Source organism: Dreissena polymorpha, chromosome 9, assembly GCF_020536995.1.
Source record: "Dreissena polymorpha isolate Duluth1 chromosome 9, UMN_Dpol_1.0, whole genome shotgun sequence".
NCBI lineage: Eukaryota > Metazoa > Mollusca > Bivalvia > Myida > Dreissenidae > Dreissena > Dreissena polymorpha.
In genome coordinates this window covers 73,710,881-73,731,399 of record NC_068363.1, presented here as the reverse complement: position 1 = coordinate 73,731,399, position 20,519 = coordinate 73,710,881, and the positions used below count along the sequence as shown (strand labels likewise).

The 20,519-nt window shown below is 32.3% G+C and overlaps 2 long non-coding RNA genes across 2 annotated transcripts; both read right to left on the bottom strand.

The window, feature by feature from the left end:
- Nucleotides 1–3,051: 3,051 nt before the first annotated feature.
- On the bottom strand, nt 3,052–5,641 carry LOC127843843 (uncharacterized). The gene is made up of 3 exons (XR_008032371.1): nt 5,484–5,641; nt 3,555–3,683; nt 3,052–3,283 (listed from the first exon to the last, which is right to left on the bottom strand). It is a non-coding gene; the product is annotated as an uncharacterized LOC127843843 (long non-coding RNA).
- A 2,545-nt stretch (nt 5,642–8,186) lies between these two features.
- Nucleotides 8,187–10,161, bottom strand: LOC127843842 (uncharacterized). The gene is made up of 4 exons (XR_008032370.1): nt 10,082–10,161; nt 9,699–9,824; nt 9,132–9,207; nt 8,187–8,281 (listed from the first exon to the last, which is right to left on the bottom strand). It is a non-coding gene; the product is annotated as an uncharacterized LOC127843842 (long non-coding RNA).
- Between the last annotated feature and the right edge of the window lie 10,358 nt (nt 10,162–20,519).

Sequence of the window (20,519 nt, the reverse complement as noted above, 5' to 3'; positions counted from 1 at the left end):
TATAAACACTCCCCTTCGGAAATGAACACAGCCGGATTGAAATACGTTTTCTTAGAAAACTTTTTATGAACGGATTTCCTGACACGCAAGTTGGTATTGGCGCCCATCAATGATTCATTTTTAATGTATAATTGGCCTTAGGGTCTGCTGTTTTTTAGAAAGTCGATTTTTTATCTCATGAGACTATGAGTAAGTATTTAGTGGAAAATGTTTTTTTATTACATTAATAGTTTCTCTCTATATTACTCTTGTGACGACAAAAGCTTTGAAGTGGAATCTCTTCATCCGTTGCCTGGTTTGCTCACCCGAAGGACATTCTTGACTTATTGAGTTCTTTCTTTAGTTATGAATGATGTCTGCTGTAAAAGCTTTTGCTTCCAAGTTTCTTGAGCATTTTTTTATGACAAAGCGCCTATCGTGCGGACAATATTTATATTGTTTTCGTTTTGAATAGGAAACAGCGCTACCGCGGTTTTCTTTTCCTGCAATAGTCTTGGATTTCCGTTCAATAGAGTAATTTTAGTATTTAAAGTAATTATTTTGATAAACAAAGACAGAATCTCCTTTCCAATAACATTTTATTAGTACCAATACAAAATATAAAAAACAGAAAAATAAGAATGGCAGTTATTTGACCACAGTGCTTCACTTATACTCCTATGAATATCAAGGTCAGACCTTGTCATAAGGAATAAGTAATTGTTTAGAAAATCCCAAAGCCCCGAGAACCAGATGATGTCACGTTTAGCTCAACCATTCCAAGGTAAAATAACTTATGCTGATTTTGTCTCCTCCATATCCAATATCCTCAATTTATCGTACTCCAAATAAAGTTTCAAACTAAATAATTCTCCAAAATAAGTTTCCAAAAATAAGTCTCCAAAGTGAATCTCCAAAATAAGTCTCCAAAATAAGTTAAGTCTCCTTTATCTATTAATAGTAAAAGTCTCCGCTGTCAGGCCGCCTGTTCCGAGCGACACTGAAGCAATTTGGTGTTAAATCAGGAGAGGCTGCCATCCATACAGAATTGTTTTTCTACAACTTATGCATTGTATAAATTGAGACAACTTCTGAAAGGAAAGGCAGCAAACTCCAGTTTAATATTGCCAAAGTTATCAAAATGCGTTTGCATTTGAATAATTGTATACATGTATGTGACACCACTGATTCCCAGCAGCTTCGAATTTTTCCGCTAAAACCCACTGTGGCACCTAACAAAGACATGAAACGACTCCTGAATATTTTCAGATGTAAAGCAAGACATTAGATACAAAAAACACATTTAATTTTGTTTCACAGTTACGTCCACCAAGCACAGCTGGATATCTGGGCTCCCCGAGTCCACATTGTTCATTGTCACAGGGCACTACGGGGTGCTTCCACTTGTCACAATCATTGAATGTCATATTTAAGGCGGTGTCGTCCAAATCGAATATACATCTGCAGGATACCGCATGTATGAGCACCACATTGCCAGCTTCTGTAACAAGAAAAACTCAGCGGCAGGATTTTAATCGCCATAAAGCTTTACTTGTATATATATGTACTCAAGCACTTTCCTTTCGCTGTTTAATTATATTTTTTTAAAATAACAAGTTGGCTTTAGCTTCCTACTAGGGATATCAGGATTATTGGGGTGTGGCGGGCGGGTAAATTTTGTGAAAAAATAATCTGATATTTATATAACCATTTGTCCCCCAAAATTAGGCTGCAACATTTAAAGTGTCTTACATTTCAAAATATGTTTGTGATGATTTTAAAAACTGTTCTGTTGTGTCTGAAATTGCAAAAATGTACATTTCTTATCCAACTTGAGAAAGATGTATGCCATCTTTATAAAAAGGTATATAAAACCATGTGTTTGTGTCGATGGACTTAATGTTGAGGGCTCGGCCATTTTTAAAAGACAAGATGAATTTCGAAAGTTCTGTTAATTGTCATTCTTTTTCTTAATGTATTGGGGATCCGATTTTTCATCCCATGTTAATCTTGGCAAGATAAAAGTTCAAACAACCAATGCATGTTCAAAGTTGTCAATCAAGTACTGTATCTCCCTCTTGAGTAATCGGATTATTTTACATGTATGTGTGTTTGTAACATTATTTCCTCCAATATGCACAAAAATTGATTTAGGTGTCTTCACTGACAAGAGTCCATGTTGAATTTTAGAGTGGATTTTCGGCCTTAAGGCCACTATACCCCTCTCATTCTATGTCTGACGGCCGAACCCTCTCGTGGTACTGTGCCCCAGCCCATCTGACAAGAGAGTCACCTAGGACTTATGTGTCTGCAATATTTGAAAATAGTAATAATCAGATCATTGAGCATTAAATTCTTACATAAAAGGAATTGGATGCCCATCTTCCCATCTGCTTTATGACATCGTCAGGAACATTTTGGATGGCCGGATCAGTAGCTCTACCAATGCGAAAGCTGTGAGATTTAATTATTTTTGAAGTAAGGCCAATGAGTTTGCATGCCTTAGAGAGTACTGAACAAAATTGATACCTTGTCAAAGGTTTTAGATCTGCATGGCAAAAGAAATAATGAGCCTTTGGTGAAATAAATGACATGTAGTCTGTTAGAAAATTAAACATGTCCTTGTTTTCCTTGTTAAGTGATATTCTGATTGAAGTAGGGTGACCTAATTGAATTGTTTTTGTGACCTTCAGATGAATTTGAACGGCCTGCCCCCCATGTTCTAAAATTACATCCCTTTTTGTCACGGCTTTATCGTCCAGATTAGTATGAACAAGTTCGCTTACTCTGAAAAGGCCATAATAAGCAAATGAGAATACTGTCCCAAAGAGAACTGTTTCGTATTTAGTGTAACAGATGTGTTTTAATGCTCCAATTATTTTATTTAGTGTTTGTAGTGAAATGGGAGATCTCAAGTCCTTCACTTTTCTGCTACGTCTACAACCTTCTAGCATCTTTTGTATCGCAAAATTGGCAGATGGGTCAGGGTAGCCATTTATTTTGTGTAAGAAACTGAGACCAGAAATGTATGTCATGATAGTGGACGGAGAATAGCTTTTCTCAAAGCAAATGGATATGTAAAGAATGATATGTTTTATTGGCACTGGCCAAATTGAGGGTATGGAATAATCTTGCATGAACTTGTAAAAGCTGCGCAACGCTGTTTGATAGGCCCCTTTTGTGTTGACTGAAAGGCTAGCTTGTATTAAGTTAATAGCTCTGTCTCGAATATTTTCCAAAGCTGGGTTGGCATTTTGTATGGTTCCTGATCTGCTGTGGGAGCTAGCTCCCGAAAGCGATGTATCTGAAATCGAGACAAAGCATCAGTTATTGAGTTGTTTGCACCACTGACATGCTCTGCCCTCATCACGATGTTCTGCTGTAAACATTTGATGGTTAGATTCCTTAAAAGAACCATTACCATCTCAGATTTTTATGACATTTTATTTAAAATATGACACACTGAGGAGTTATCACACCTGAACTTCAGTTTCTTGTTCTTCAGTGTGTCTCCCCAGATAAATAACACAACTACAATTGGAAAAAGTTCAAGTACTGTTATATCCTTTGTGTACCCTTTTGTGTGCCATGTCTGTGGCCACCTTTCTGCAACCCATTTGCCTGCAATGTATATTCCAAAACCCAGCCCTTCTCCAGAGGCACGATCAGTAAACAGCTGTTCATCCTCATTCGTGCTCCAAAACCTGTCATGAAAAACATGTATACCGTTGAAGTGCTGAAAGAAAAGTTTCCACATCTGCAAATCATTTTTTATGCCTTCCGTGATTCTGAGATGATGATGTGCCTTTGTTAACCCACATGTTGCATTTATTAGTCTTCTGCAAAATGGCATTCCGGGCAAAATTGCTCTGCATGCAAAGTTTAGCATGCCAATTAAACTTTGCATTTCCTTAAGCGTGCAGCGACTCTTTTGCAATAGGAGATTGAGTTTTAAAATGATCTCTTTGATTTTAGACATTGGGATACTCACCATCATGTTCTCGGAGTCTAGCAACAACCCTAAAAAACAAAGCTTTGTTGTTTGCCCTTCTGTTTTTTCGTCTGCTAATGGGACACCTAACTGTGACTAACAAGATACAAATACTGACATAAGTTCCTTGCGATGCCCTAAATCTTGCTTGCCTCCTCCTAAAAAATCATCTAAATAGTGCATAAGGTTGTTTGAACTGGACTTTTGTTTGCCTACAAATTCCGAAAAATCTGCAAATCTATTAATCAAATTGCAGCTGATTGAGCAACCATTTGGAAGGCATTTGTCAAAGTAATACATATTATCGAACATGATCCCAAGCTGATCAAAATCATGTGGAGAAACTGGCAGTAAGCGAAATGCATTTTTTTTATATCCATTTTAAACAGTTCACAGTTTTTTCCTAATGACTGAATCATTTCAACGGCCTTAGCAAAACTGCTATATTGTAATGAGCAAACTGCGGGATCTATAAAGTCATTAAGGGACTCGCCAGCTGGGTAAGAGAGATGATGGATAAGCCGAAACTCACCACAAGATTTCTTTGGAACAAGTCCGATTGGTGATACTCTTAGAGTTGAGATTGGACGGTATTGAAATGACCCCTCTACCCTTTTTGAATTCACTTCCTTCTCAATTTTTCTCTTACTATGTCAGGCTGTTATTTAGCAGATTTTAAATTGTTTGATTCTGTGGCTTTTCTTGGGCCTTTGTATTGTAATAAAAACCCTGTTTTAAAACCATTTAAAAGACAAACGGCCTCTGATTTATCATAAAGTTGTAAATCTTTCTCTAATTGTCTGATATTAAGAGGGGAAGGGGCTAAAGGAAACTCTGTCTCTTACCGAGCAAACATGGGGAAACTTGCAAATTTTCCACTTGCAAAAACCTTTCTTAAAATCAATGCAAGGAGGTGGGGGCAGTTTTGTTCGTGTTTCAAACACTGCCTTTGTTGTCCATTGACTGGCCCCTGAAAAACAACGCAACCACAAGTCGGAATTTATCTTTGACCATGGCATGAACAAACTACTCTGACGTTGCCTAAACTGCTCGTCATAGGTCCGCCATTGGTACCCGTCTTGTTTTCTGGCAGCTTCTCTAATAAAATACATGAATTGGAGCATATCATGAGTTTGATCAGGGTGCGCACTCAAATGGATGCTGCTAAAGATAAAAAATGCGTCGGTCCACTCTTCAATGGAGACGATTTTATCTGTGGATGACTTCGGTTTAGCTACTATGTTCCCCCGTTCATCCACACCCAAAAGGGTTTCATTCTGTGTCTCCTTGCAGTCAACAGCTCCCTTAATTAAAGTTGCTAAATTGACATACTCGTTTTGTTTGATTTTTATTTGCAAGTTATCCGGGATCAGCATTCCTAAATTATCCCCGCCGCTCCGTAATAATTGGGGCCTGTCATTATTGATCTTGGTACTTAAATTTAAATTGAGGTTTTTACGATCTTCAAGAGAAAATGAATCTCCAATGAGTTGCTCAAAATCCACAACTTTACCTGATGGCCGTTCTTGACTGTCAGAGGGTCAAGCTTTCTCCTTCATTTTCATCATTGTCTTGTCGTCCCCTCTTCATCCCAGCCCTTGTTGTAGGGGATGGCTGTCTCCTCTTCCTTCCTGCACCTTTCCCTCTACCTGACATGCTTTAATTTCTTAGGATTCTTTTGATTATAAATTTTGTGAAAAAATAAAAAAGGGAGACAACTTGCTACTTCCTGTTCCTGTTCAAACATGTGCTTTTGCTAGGGAAGGCTACTGCTATAAACAATGGATAAACCAAACAACTAGGTTGCTGCCCTTAGACAATGTAACTTTGCTCTAAAATAATTTAAGCTGATTGTTTAAATTCAATAAGCTGTAATAAATTAAACGAAATATTTAATATATACATGCACCTATGATTTTATAACGAGTATTGAATGTTTTCAAACAATACAAGGCGTGCTTGATGTACGTACCTGATTGATTGCAGTGTCATTATTTGATGTAATTATGTAAAACAGGAGGTTTGCCGGTACTACTTGTGTGCTCAAAATGACTGCGGCGAGATAGGATATATTGAAAATTGTACATCAAAAACTGTACATCAAAACATAACAAAAACCCGTGTATACTGTTACTGATAAACGCTAAATTTACAATAGGACAATCCAGGTATCTGTTCCCCATAATGAAAGACAAAATTTAGAATTGTCAAAAAAAAAGTAAAATGCATGGTATATCAATCTTGATATGCATTTCTTGCCTTCACCAAACGCATGTGTATTGTGGATAAAACATGTGGCCGACATGAATATATATGTTGCAAATTGTGTAATACATGTTGCACCAGCTGTGTTTACGAGTTTGTTGCTAGTATGAATATGGTATTTGGATAGTAAAAAAATAATGCGCATTCAAATACACTAGGTAATTATTTAATTAGATGGTTCGTCCTTGTCTTATTTTTGTAGTCAACTATTTTAATTTCAGCTAAAACAAATGATAATGTTGTTGAAATATTTCGCAAATGAGAAAACATGTGAAATTGGTGCCTTATGGAGAAAATGTTTATACTTGTTATTAAAAATAAGACTGTTGTTTTGAATCAGAGGTTATATATATATATATATTTTTATTTTTTTATTTATAAATATATAAATATATACTGAAAAGCAAATTTTAAATATCTGTTGATGAATAACATAATACCTGAATGGAACTTGAACTGGTCCAGATTGAACTGGTCCAGATTGAACTACCAGATTGAACTGGTCCAGATTGAACTGGTCCAGATTTTGACATTAACGAATATTGTACATGCATTTGTGACATATGATGGGTCCTCGATAGGAAACATGTGTCACCCATTATTCAGAACATTGAGTTGACATATACAAACAAACAGGAACTGATTCTTTCAATTAGAAAACTGTTCAATGATATTCACTTTGCGATTTTTTATTTTAGATTGATTTTGCTTGTTTCGTGATAATTAATGTTATTGTATAACCATTTAAAATTGAGATATTTTTATACATTGCACGTTCAATTTCTATATATAATAGTTTAATGTCTAGATTTTGACAATATCAATTAAAATAAAATCCATCAATTATACAATAATCAGAATTGTGTCAGAATTATGACTGAGTTTCTCTATTTAACATTAAATCGATGCGAATCATCAGAATGAGTACAATTTTAACTTGCTTGTATTCTCACACCATCTAGTTGTATCTTCATTTATAGATAGTTAAAGTTGTATTTGCTATATCTTTTTAAATAGCAAAAGTCAATAAAGTCAAAATCAATCATTAATATAAGCGATAAATATGCCGAAGGGCTAACCAAATATTACATTCGAAATTTCACTTCTGAACACACTACATGGTAATCAATTGCAATTATTACAAACTTCGAATTTATCTATTATATTGCAAGTTTGAACTATGAATGGTGGATAAAAACCCTTGATAGTTTTTATGGACAGCGTTTGTGACTATAATATGTGATACCATAATAATTACTTCCATTTCTTCTCTATACTTTGCTAACGAATATATGTTCGATGATTTAAAAGAGTGAAAAAATGCAAACATACAAATAAACTTGATTGCCATAGACAATGAAACTTTTTTGTGAATACTGATTTGAATACTGATTACTTATGTAACAATTTGCGTGAAATTTATATCAATTTTTAAATTATTTGATTGCTGGATATTTAATGTTTATTCTCTGGGAACGTGTAATAATATTTGAGTACCAAATTATCACTCAAATCCAATACCGATTCTGAACATATTAGTGTGTACGATGTTGCATTTTCGATTACGTACATATATCGTCAATTAGAATAGGGCTTGTTTATGGTAAAGAATGGAGCTTTCTCGAGTCAAATATGTTTTTATATTTACGTCTACTGAAAAATTTCTCCCATTGTCCTTGATACTTTCCACCATTTTAATAAATAATGAATTTCGCCGAAACAATGACAATAACTTAATTTCTCTAAATTTTTTTATCTAGCTAAATTCACTTACCGGTTCAATACGATGAATACAAGAGCAAGGGATGACCGTTACTTTGAAACAATGAACATAATAGATAATAATGGAAAATTACTGTTATTTTCACTGTCCATTAAACATTTCATTGACTGACATCTTCCCCTTATAGACAATCAAACATAAAATGAAACACATGCATAACACAACGTTTCGGTATACTGCTTTAGCTTTATTGATACATTCCTCATAAACAGTTTATATCATCAGCTAAATTGGTGAATGGCCTTTCACTCCAAAACTTGAGTCTGAAATAAATATAAAAGAAATGGGCCGTGCTCTGTGAAAAGGGGGTTTAATGCATGTGCGTTCAGTATCATCCCAGATTAGCATGTGCAGTCCGCACAGGCTAATCAGTGATGACACTTTCCGCTTTTATGTTTTTTTGTTTCAAGAAAGTCCCTTCTTAGCAGAAATCAAGTTTAGGCGGAAAGTGTTGTCCCTGATTAGCCTGTGCAGTTCGCACATGCTAATCTGGGACGACATTGAACGCACATGCATTAAACCCTCTTTTCACAGAGCACGGCTCAAATGTAATGTCACAAATAATACAATATTGCTTTGACCGTGACAGTTTATATAAATCACTTGAATTATTTTGTTATAATGTTAATTCGGAATAAATCTCAACGTTCACAGCATCAATCTGTAATTATTCGTTTGTAAGTGATAACAATATTATGATAATCGATTTAAAATAAATTGATATTGTACAACTTACAAACAACAACTTATTAGTAATATTATAATGATATCTTTTATTATATATTTACAATAGTCTCTTATACATTTTGCGGGTTTCGCCCCACTCGCCCTTGTCTACCATATGTTTTATATATACATTAATAATGTTTCATATAGAAAAGCGAACATAAGTTAAAAAAACGTTATGTAACATCTACATGGTGGTAATCCGACAATAAATCTTATAAGCCGGCTTAATTTGTTGAATGTTTATATTTGTATTCCAAGGTTTTTTTGGTAAAAGATTGTTGACTTGAAATTTAATGCATTTTGCATAAATTGTGTCAATAACTGAATCTTAAGTACAAATTAATATATTAATTAATATAAATCAATTTGAAAAGAAATACATACGTTTACCGATATGAATTGACGCCTTTCTTGTTATTATCAGGGAACAAAACTCGAATGACGATAATAAACACGAACACTGAAATGTATATCCATACGAGATATGCGATTGAACTGTTCGATATAATACCAACTAACAAGCTACAAGGGAATATTAATTATAGAAGCATTTTGCACAATGTATTACTCGTAGATTGTTGTTGAACATGTTTTAATGTAAAATTCAAAGACTAATACAATAAATTGAATAAACATTTTCACATGAATGTTTCACACATTAAATTAAATTATTGTGCGTCCACTGGGAACATTTCCTCTAAATTAATAGTACGCCCACTAATAGTATCAGACGATTGTCAAGATTACCATCAAAAACTGTTAAAAAGTGTTCATTGTCCAAATATATACGTTTCTGTCTATGTGACAAACAAATATACGGGCACAATATTTAAATGTATGTATGTATGTAAAAGGCCCACTAATAGTACCAGACGATTGTCAAGATTACCATCAAAAACTGTAAACAAAAGTGTTCATTGCCCAAATATAAATATGTATGTCGTAACTTACGGTAAATCAGGATCGAAAAAATATCAGGGCCAACCGGCGTTTTCCATTTGTAGGCAGAGGCGGTCATAAAGATGCTCGCAACAAGCAAACTGACAGCGCCTAGGTGAAACAGCTTCATTGTCGAGCCTGAATTAAATCAAGTATAAGCTCTATGATACAAATTTCGCCTTTATATTGGAACACATATCGTTAAATCCTAAGATAAGACAGTAATGTTTAACAAACACAGGCTTTAAATGAACTGCATGTACTTCATGTTTGTTTAAATTGAATTTGTAACTTAATTGTAATGTCAGAAGAAGTGTAATACTTAATTGTAATGTCAGAAGAAGTGTAATACTTAATTGTAATGTCAGAAGAAGTGTAATACAATTAAAGCAAACCTTGCACAACTTGATCCAATATATTCAAAACTTTGTTTTCCTATCGTTACTGCTTGTAATTTATAGTCTTCTCTCGTCTGCCAATTTATGCGTCGAGTGCAAAACGTATATACAGTCAACATGCGACCTGTCTAGACGCCCCGACATCTTGGAAAAGCTGAAATTAAAAAATTACATTTGTGTGTTTTGTTATTTGGCTATGTGGTTAGTTTGAACGATCATCTTCAAACGTAGTTTTGAGAACTTGGTCTCGTAACGTCAAGGACAAAGGTGTATTATTAAAATATTTCCATTGGCGGAGAAATTCAAAGTCTCTGTTTTTCAAGGTCTGCATCACTATCGCCCACAGGGGATTTGCGCATGTAATGGTAATACTTAGTGCACATATATATTTTAAAGATCAATGATATCTGATATATTATGGAAGGGAAAGACCGCCAATATTATTCATCACCAGAAATTGTGCACGTGTTGAATATTCAGCTCATTTGTTTAAGTAACAGAGAATTTTTAAAATTCAACATTTTAATATCTGTTTTGTACAATTGTAAAGTGTAAAATGTTGTATTTTCCGATTCTACAAAATGTTTAAATATTTAAAAACAAACTTGTAACTTCTTAAACTACAGATCTGAAAATGAAGATAGTGCATATATAAAGTCTACATTTTCATATACCTAATAGTGTAATAATAATAATAAATACAAGATAAAAGTTCCATCTGAAAGTAAGTTGATGACAAACTACATTAGCATGTTGAATATTTTCTAAGTTGTACGATCGATTTTAGTAATCTGCTACAAGTCAGCATCTAACAAGTGTACACTATAAAAATGTACAGAATACAAGTTGACGAATCACAATTCAACATTTTACAACGCATTTTCAAGTTAAACGGTGTTAGGGTACACATTGTCATAAGTAGTACCCACTGGTGTTGGGCGCGTGGCCAAGTCACTTAAACACTACCAATAAAACTAAAAACACAGATTTGTCCTTTTGTTTGCATTATAACGTCAAAATCGTTGTAAATCGGGCATTGTTTATCGGCAATTTCGAGTCCAGCTCCATGTCGATCAGACGCTCAAGGTAAATACGGTTCTCGGTGAAATAAATATCCATACAAAACGATTATATTAGTGTTTGGTGTGGACAAAAGACAAATATGTGTTGTTAGTTGATAAACTCCTATTTGTTTATTGTACTAATGCGGATTATGTTTTGTAGCCGGGGTATTTCGATACTTTTACTCTTGTAAAAATCGGCACTGAACGTTCGGTCAGACGAGAGCCGACCTAGCATTTCTACGAGTGGAGAATTGTTTTCTTGTAGTTTATGTTGGCAAGAAGCCGTTCGTGGTCATTTTACGTCACGAGGCAACATTTCCCAACACAATGGTACATAGTTTACGAAAATCGACCGCCATTTAGGCACTTAACGGCTTAAAAATGTTAATGTAGGTGATGTTCCTGTGTCAAGAGATACCTACCTTGTATATGTATATTATATCAGAAAAATTGTTTAGGTCAAAATGATAAAAATGTTGTTTTATGACATATTGAAAGTGTTTAAGTGACATTGCCACGCGCCCAACACCTGTGCACCAGAAGAATCGTTGTTTACATTGACAATGGTTCCCGGCCCGTGAGCGAGGGATTGGTTCCTGGCTAAGACGAAAAATAATTTTGTCGCTTCCACCGCGTGTAGATTTTATGCAGACTTTACAACTGTTCAAATGTCAACTTGTTACATTGTAAGATGTAAAGATACGCGATGACTAATCTAGACGTGTTTACATGCTCACAGTGGAAATCGGCAGTTCGTTAAAGTTATTGTGGCAAATTTGTATACGTTAGCATTCACCTTTGTAAAGAGGCGTTAGAGTTGTGACAAAGTTTTGTGCGTTGTGTATGCGATTTAAAAATAAAAGTAAATGTATATTTTACATTTTTAACTTTTTTTTCGGCGTAGCTGTTTAACGTCGCTCTTGACCTTACCTGACCTCTGTAAGTGTCCAATAAAATTCAAATAAAATTTCCCGCGGCTAGACACGAATAAATACATTTCATTTATTCCATTGGCTGATTTGTCAAATTGAGCATACCACTTAAACTTTGTAACACTGTTTTACTGCGTGTTTAGCATGAAACAAGTTTATCTATAATGAAAAGGTTTGATAGATAGAACAGTTTTACACTCAACTCTTGACATCAATACGGTTTGTTCGTGCACCTTTCATTTTCAGAGGATTGCCAGCGCAAAAGCGTTTGTACTTAAAGGCTATGCTCTCATATTTAGTAATTACTTCCATATTCCTGTCTGTGTAGTAGTATATTTAAGTTCATAAAAGTATCGTTTTTCTCTATCCTGATATTCGTTTTTGCCAAACCATTTTAAATTATTTTCGAAATTGAACATTTAACATGTAAACGTATAAAGTTTTTAACAAGCCGTCGTTACAGCAGTGGAAGCGTGGCCTCACTTTAATGCATTGCATTCCAACCCGCAAGGTATCAGAGTCAGTTCGCGGCCAGTAAAATAATTGTTATATAATGTAGACGCTATCGCGTGAACTAGGTGAACTGGAATTTTCTTTAGACCAGAAATATGTTAAATGAAGGTATTCAGCGATATAATTATGGTATGTCAATAATAGATTCTTAATGTGTTTTCAACAATACCATGATAAATATTGTGTTTTTTTTAAAATTAATTTAACAATAATCATTCCACCATTTTGACTAATGTATTAAGCATGAGCGCGATGATTTTCGATACTGTTAATAATCAAATAGCAATGCCCGACAAACCACTAAAACAGGTTTGGTCGAAAAAACGCGCGTATAAATATTTAAATATGTACGGATAGTTCGCGTGTGGCCGGTTGACTCATATGTTTTAATTTCACTTCCATTCTTCTTTTGGTTTTCTGTTTTGTATCTATAGATTTATGACCAGCAATATGTAATAATGTAAAATAATGTAAAATAAGCCGCGAAAACTCCGCGTAACATCCCGTACTGCGTTTGATGCAGTTGAGAACTGCACAGAAAAGACATCCGCTATCTTTGATCTCATTCAGTGTAGCCTTTAACTTTCATCAACTCCAACCAAAATCAACGTCAAGATATTTCTTGTTATTAATTGAACAGTTTTAATTGGAAAATGCAAACGATGCACAAGATGAACATTTGAGATGTCTCCACCTTGAAAATTAATATTATTGAAAATTGAAACATTAAATATCAAACATTGTTTATTTGAACGGATACTATTTGGCATGTATGTGTAATATATAATTGCAACATGGAGCATATCAGCTGAATACTCATGTAACCCAATTAAAATCACAATCTTATGAATTAATTGTAATGTTTAAATTTTCATTTTTAACTTATTTAAAGGCTCTATAAAGGTCACAAATCCAATTATTATGCATATCAACTGGTCTAATTTTTTACCTGATTTCATTTACTATTGCATAAAAACTGCTAATAACACAGCTTAGGTACAACGTTGTCAAGAATTATGGAAGATAAACCCGTTTCATAATTGGACGAAATGTTTACAGTTTTGCAACTAACGTGATGTGTAGCCTCAGAGCGTTGACATATGCTAAAAATAGCCGAAAAAAAATCAATTTAAATTCTATTTTATCAACTTTTTACCAGCAGAAAGTAACTTATTAGATCACTACAAACGTTTTAACCATTTAGAAAAGACCTACTTTGTGAGTGAAACCGGAAAACGTTAAAAGTTGTCGTTATATTTTTGGTGACCTGAGTCACTTTCACTTTCTCTTTCGCGAGTAAACAGCAATGTAAATAAACTGATTGTCTGTAAACACAATTGACTTGGAGGACACTTTATTTTGAGCTCAAAAGAAGTTGTATTGCTCATTTTTTATTATTATGTCCAATAGCATATATTTATTGTTTTTTGATAACTTTTAAAAATAAAATATGAAAAAAATATTTAAAAATGTGTAAATAATTACGTATCCTCACCTTTATAGAGCCTTTAATAATTTTAAATAATCCTAATTAACATAGTTTTAATTAATTTCAATTAACAAAATCTTAAAATAGCTATTGCATAATGTTAGAAATGCTTACTTTTATGTAAGGAATTGTGCAGTCCATTTTCCGAAAATAATATATCAAAGTAATAACAGTTTTACGCAATGCGTTAAGACCCGGTTTCCAAATGCACAACGTACCTTTGTGCTCAGTCAACCACATATTGATACTTACATGTTGGAGTCTTACCTTGGTGTACTTATAAATGAAATAAAACAGTCTAGTCAGCTAGATAATGAATAACACATTCCAACCCAAATTGTTTTCCAAGTAAGGAACAGGGGGGGGGGGGTGGAAGTCAGGAGATTCTGGAAAGTTCCGTGACTTAGGGTCAACGGTTTTGACCCGAATTAATATGAATAAGTAAGTAAATAAACGTGTCACGTGAGACCACCTGGGATCACGTGGAATACGCATTTGGAAAAAGCCTGATCGAATTTCAAGGAGTTGCCCATGAAAGAATATTTAAAGAACCGCGCACGGCGAACTTGCCATTGTGCGTGTTCTGATATCTTTCAGGTTAGGTGTTACTATTTATTTATTTTCAAGCTTAAATTATTGTTTGCTGCAAATAAATATATTCATGCTTAAATTATTGTTTGCTACTTTCATTCGTTTTGATTGCATTCAATGTTGGGTATTTAGGAAAGTTGTTTGGCTGCACAATATCCAAAAATATAAATTGTGTATTTATGATTGTCGCTATTTGATAAGAATTATACTAGCAAAACTAATAGTACTGTTTTCTCATAAATAACTAGTTTCTTTATTTTGTGATTTGAAAGAACAATGTTAATGTTTGAAAAATATTTGTGAAATTGAATAATATTCTGTATGATTTATTAATTTATTATGAGTATCAATATCGTTACTTATACATCATTAATAATATTTGTGCATGCAAATATTTATACTGTTTTAATAAATTACATTGTTCGTGTTTTGATATCTTTCAGAGAATAAAATGGGCTGTTTACAGAACAGAACAGAATTGAACAGAAAGTTTATTACGACTTGTACATAGTACATCGTCAGTCAAAACCATGTTATAATAAACATATCGAAGGGTCATGTGAAAAGAAAGAGATTATATAGTTGTAAAAGTTGTACATACTATCTAACATTTTACATGACAGTGGTAGGTAAACACAAAACAATTAATACAGGAAACACTCGAATATTTTCAAAGTGTGTGTGCAACAGAGCGGCAAATAGCTATTAGCATTTATGGGAAATAAACTTACATCAACAAATGCTATGTGTATAATAATGATTAAATTATAATAGAAAGAAATAGCTCACGAACTTTGTATGGAACAAATTTGGCGCCAAACAGTAAACATTCAGACAGTAAATGGCAATTGATTATCTTACATATATTATGCACAAATATATTAAATAAGTGAGTACATTAGATATGTTACATAACATAACTACAATAACGCAGTTTCGTATCCAGTATGAATACAAGTAAATTTACACTTCTTGCGTAAATATGATTACACAAACCATCAAAATACACAAATAAACAAAATCAAACATAAGCAAACCAGCGGAACAAAAAAATTCAGCTGGTGGTATTCGTATTATGTATATTTTATTATATACATACATTTATACAAAACAAATAGACAAGCACAGAATCGAAGCCGTGTAACATTACAATTCAGTTGGACGTATTCGTATTCTGAACATCATTCAATATAGACTTCCTAATTAAAAGAGCTTCTTTCACAAAAACAGCTAATTTATTAACTTCTTCTTTAGAACATGTTTTCATTAGGCTTAGAAATTTATATACTGATGGTCGCTTGAAATAATATGTTTTTATGTATTTTCTTCTGATATCGTTATAACAAAGGCATATTAACATAAAATGGTATTCGTCTTCAATGTCACGTGAGTAACAAAAAGTACAATATCTATCTTCCCTAGCTATGCGGTTATTACTTAACCTACCCGTTTGAATTCTCAATGGATGACTTAAAATTCTTAATCCACAGAAGTAAAATCCGAGACTTTTAAGTAAGACATCTAAATATTTTTCATATTCAAACGATATTTTAAACTCTTTGTATAATAATAAAACTGGACTTTCAAGTGTGCGCAACCAATCTTGTTTAAAACAATCTATGCCTCTGCATTTAAATTCATTGAGAAATGTCTTTATGTTAACAAACTTTTGATTTTCAAACACGTATGCACATCCATAATTATTAAGGAGATCTTTTACATTGGTTACCCAATTTCTCTTTCCACTAATACAATCTTTAAGAGCTTCATTATAAACAACACTTAATATAATATTATCAGTGTCTTTAATTTTAAACCAATACTTAATTATTCTGATGTATCTACATCACCGACTTATTTAATTATTTACATCTCTCAAACGTCAAAGAGTGTTAGCGCTTAACGCTAAATGAAATTGAAATATGGTAGAAATAATATTTGTTAAGACTGAAAATCGAAGAATGGAAAGAATTGTTAATTACTAGGAACTTTATTTTTTATCATACGACAATGAAGATCCCGTTACCCATAATATTAAACGGAAACAATGGAAAACCTTACTGAAAATAAAATTATATGAAAAAATGCGTATGATACTCAAAACGTGCAACATTTCTGGTGATAAATAATATTGGCGGTCTTTCCCTTCCATAATATATAAGGTATCATATTATCGTTATTCTTCGACGAAGTTGAGAATGTACTTCAATTATCTTTTTTATTAATATTATTTGGTCGTAATTTAAAATATGAATCTGGATGCAGTTACTTGACATTATGGAATATACGTGAACTCTATATTTTTAATATACAAGTTAAACACATCTTTACCAAAAATATTGCTTTTCTTATGTTTAACCCGTCTTTTTGAACAAGTTGCCTTTAAATACATGTGAATTTTTCATTGACACTGTCGTTTTTCACATTTGTTTACAAGTACCGTTGTGCAAACTGACTTTACCACCCAGCTTTGCAACATAAAGGTTTCGGTCCGCCCGATATAAGGTCTCTTTCATAAGACTTGTACGATCAATATCGAGCCGGCCCACATTTGATCCTATTTTAATTAATTTTGACCAAACCAATAGACATGTTTAAAAATTATTTATCGTCTCTTATAACACAACTTATAATTAATTACTCGTTTCTGAAGAAAGTTCAATTAACATTCGTTATTGAAATAAGTCCACATGTATTTCTAGTTACGTGTATTGACTCGTCCAAGTCACACCAAAATATGTGCGTCAAGATCCGATCACACATCTTCACACACATATAGATGTTCTCATATATTGGTTCAGTTCTTTATATGTGTATTTGTAAATATAATAATTTTATTTACAATTATCCAATTTTCATCATGACATTTTCGCCGTGATTGGGCACTTTTTTGCGTGAAATTTACTAGATACCCTTATAACAGATTTCATGATACACACTACTGTTATGTAAAACATGTTTTGAGAAATACTTAAAGCGATATTATACGATTTTTATATGTGTTAATTTGTAATATATTGATTAAATATGTTACAATAACACAAATAGGCAAGAAAAATTATACATTAAATACGAATTTCATAAAATGCAGCAAAGACAAATTAGCGCCACGAGCCGATTGTGACGAACATATTTTATTACAATAACCGAAGCATTGATCTTTTTATTAGAACCAGAGTAAGTGTTCGTGTGTCGTATCAATATATATCGTTGCAGGAATTTAAAATGAACCGTTAAACTAAGTTTAGATTCACATCGTAAATACATGATATACATGCTGGCAAATTCGACTGTACAGCCGTTTTCGATTTCAGAATTAAATATCTGGCTTATTTCTTATTTTTTGACACACGTTCTTCTGAACTTTTATCAATTTTATTTTATATTGAAATATATAATTACATAATAAGTTTTTTACACATTTTATATAAATTCATGAATATTTGACAAAATTGTATAATCTCGCTTTAATCGGGTTTTTGCTAAGGCTAAAACCTAAAACAATTTAATGGGTTGTTTCTGAAGCACCATTTCCAAAAAAGGAGTGACTGTGGATTTTGGTTTTATTTTATTTATATTTTTCGGTTTTCGTGTGTTCTTTTTTCTACTATTATAATGGCACGTAAATTAATGGATATAATGTCTTGGATAATTTCTTTATAATGTTAATATCGTTTTTCAAAGTATTCGTTTACCTGTATTGTTAGAGTCAGTTCCTGGGCTTTAATGGCATCGTTTCAAGTAAGAAGTTTTATCGCCTTTTAGTTTTATTATACGTTTCAATGTTAATTTTTTCCGCTTTAGTAAATGGAAACTTATTGTGTTGCCACTGTAATTGCATACATATAATTAATATAAAACCCTAATCTGCTTTTGCATAACTGATTTTTGTCGCGCTTATTTGTTTGACCGAAACGTAAAAAGGCCCCTTTAATGAAAAAGAAATAAAACATGTCATGTTTCTGAAAAGGACATAATAAATAATGGTAACCAGGTTGTGTTTACATGCTGCCTTATTTGTGTGAGTCCTTATGTGATGAACTCAAATTTAAACAAGAAATGTCTTAACTGTTTTGATTATTAAAACTAATATTAAGGTTATATACCTCATTATATATTATTTACAAATAGAGCTCGCGTAATTCCCTAAAACCGCTCGACGAAATGTGAAGCAACTTGCTACACTAACATGTTAATCCTTGTGCGTGACAGTTTTGACAGCAGGTTTTGAAACACGTTATGGAAGACCAATGTTATAGGGTTTTATACCAGATGCTTTATAGTGGTCTCACCTAATTCTCTACACAGTTATTTTGATATATAAATCTATCTTAATAATGTGTAAACTGAAAAGTGAACATTTTGAACATTAAAGGCACCATTTGAGAAAATTGTGTAGAGGACAACAAATATTATACGATTTGGCCTTGTGTTTATTGTGACCCACAAGGTATGACCATTTTAAACTAAAAGAGCAAAACTAGAGTAAACTTTGTAGGTAATTTTTTAACAATTTAAATATTATATATACCTACATTAAGGTTTTCAATAGTCATTTTAATTTTGTGTAAATTAATTATCATACTGTTATAGAATGTCGGAGCTGTAAAAAGATCATACCTTCTGGAATCTTACATGTAGCTTGATAACAATCGCACTTGCACAACTTCACACACCGAGTGGAACAATGACAAGTTTGGATGTTGGACATTGAACTGTGAAAAACAATGCCTGCAGAAAATTTGATTCTCCGTAAAGACACACAGATGGGCGTTAGTTATGATTTCAGTATATTTCATAGTTGGGGTATAATTAAACATATGTGTCATTAGTATTGCAAATAGTACATTCATGGCACGCAAATGAATAGTAGTAACATGACTAAAATTACTAACGATGCAGGTGTACACTTAGTATTGATAATAATAATACTTTCAATTTTCGTATATATCTGTTTATATTCACATTGTGGATGTTTTGTATAAATATTTAGATACTTTGTATAAATTTGATCAGAATATGTTGTTTAATTTAAAAAATAAACCAACAACTTAAGTTGTTGAACGTCTTTTTGAAAGTGAAATATGAAGAAAGAATCGATATAAAAGTTATAGCACAACGTGAACGCGCGCATATTTTAGAGTGATTCGAACGGCGAACATACAATACGATATTGTTCACTGCTAAAATACAATGTGATCATTTTAACATATTACAAAGTTCTCATATGTTAACAAGTGATGATAGCTAATAATATTAACATTAAGAAAACATCATTAACAACAAAAACAACAAGAACAATGATAATTATTATAAGTATAACTTGTTAACCGTCTATTAAACAACGACGACGTTGACAGCAACAACAACAACAGCAATAATAATAATTATAACAATAATAATAAAATTATAACAATTATTAATAACGATAATAAATAATAATAATAATAATAAATAATAATAAAATAAATAATAATAAATAATAATAAAAAATAATAATAAAATAAATAAATAATAATAATAATAAAATAATAATAATAATAATAATAATAATAATAATAATTATAATTATTATTATTATTATTATGATAATTATAATAATAATAATGATAATAATAACTGTAATTATTTTTGCTGTTAAACTTGATATAATAAAAGTAATACTTATAACCATTAAAATAACAGAAAAAAATGTATTATTGTAATTATTATTATCAGTTATAAAGAGATAGAAATAACACATATTTTTATTTTTATTAATAACTTTATATTCTTAATTATTATGCCTATAATAGTAATAATAATAATGATAATAATAAATAATAATATCAATAAGTATAATTAAT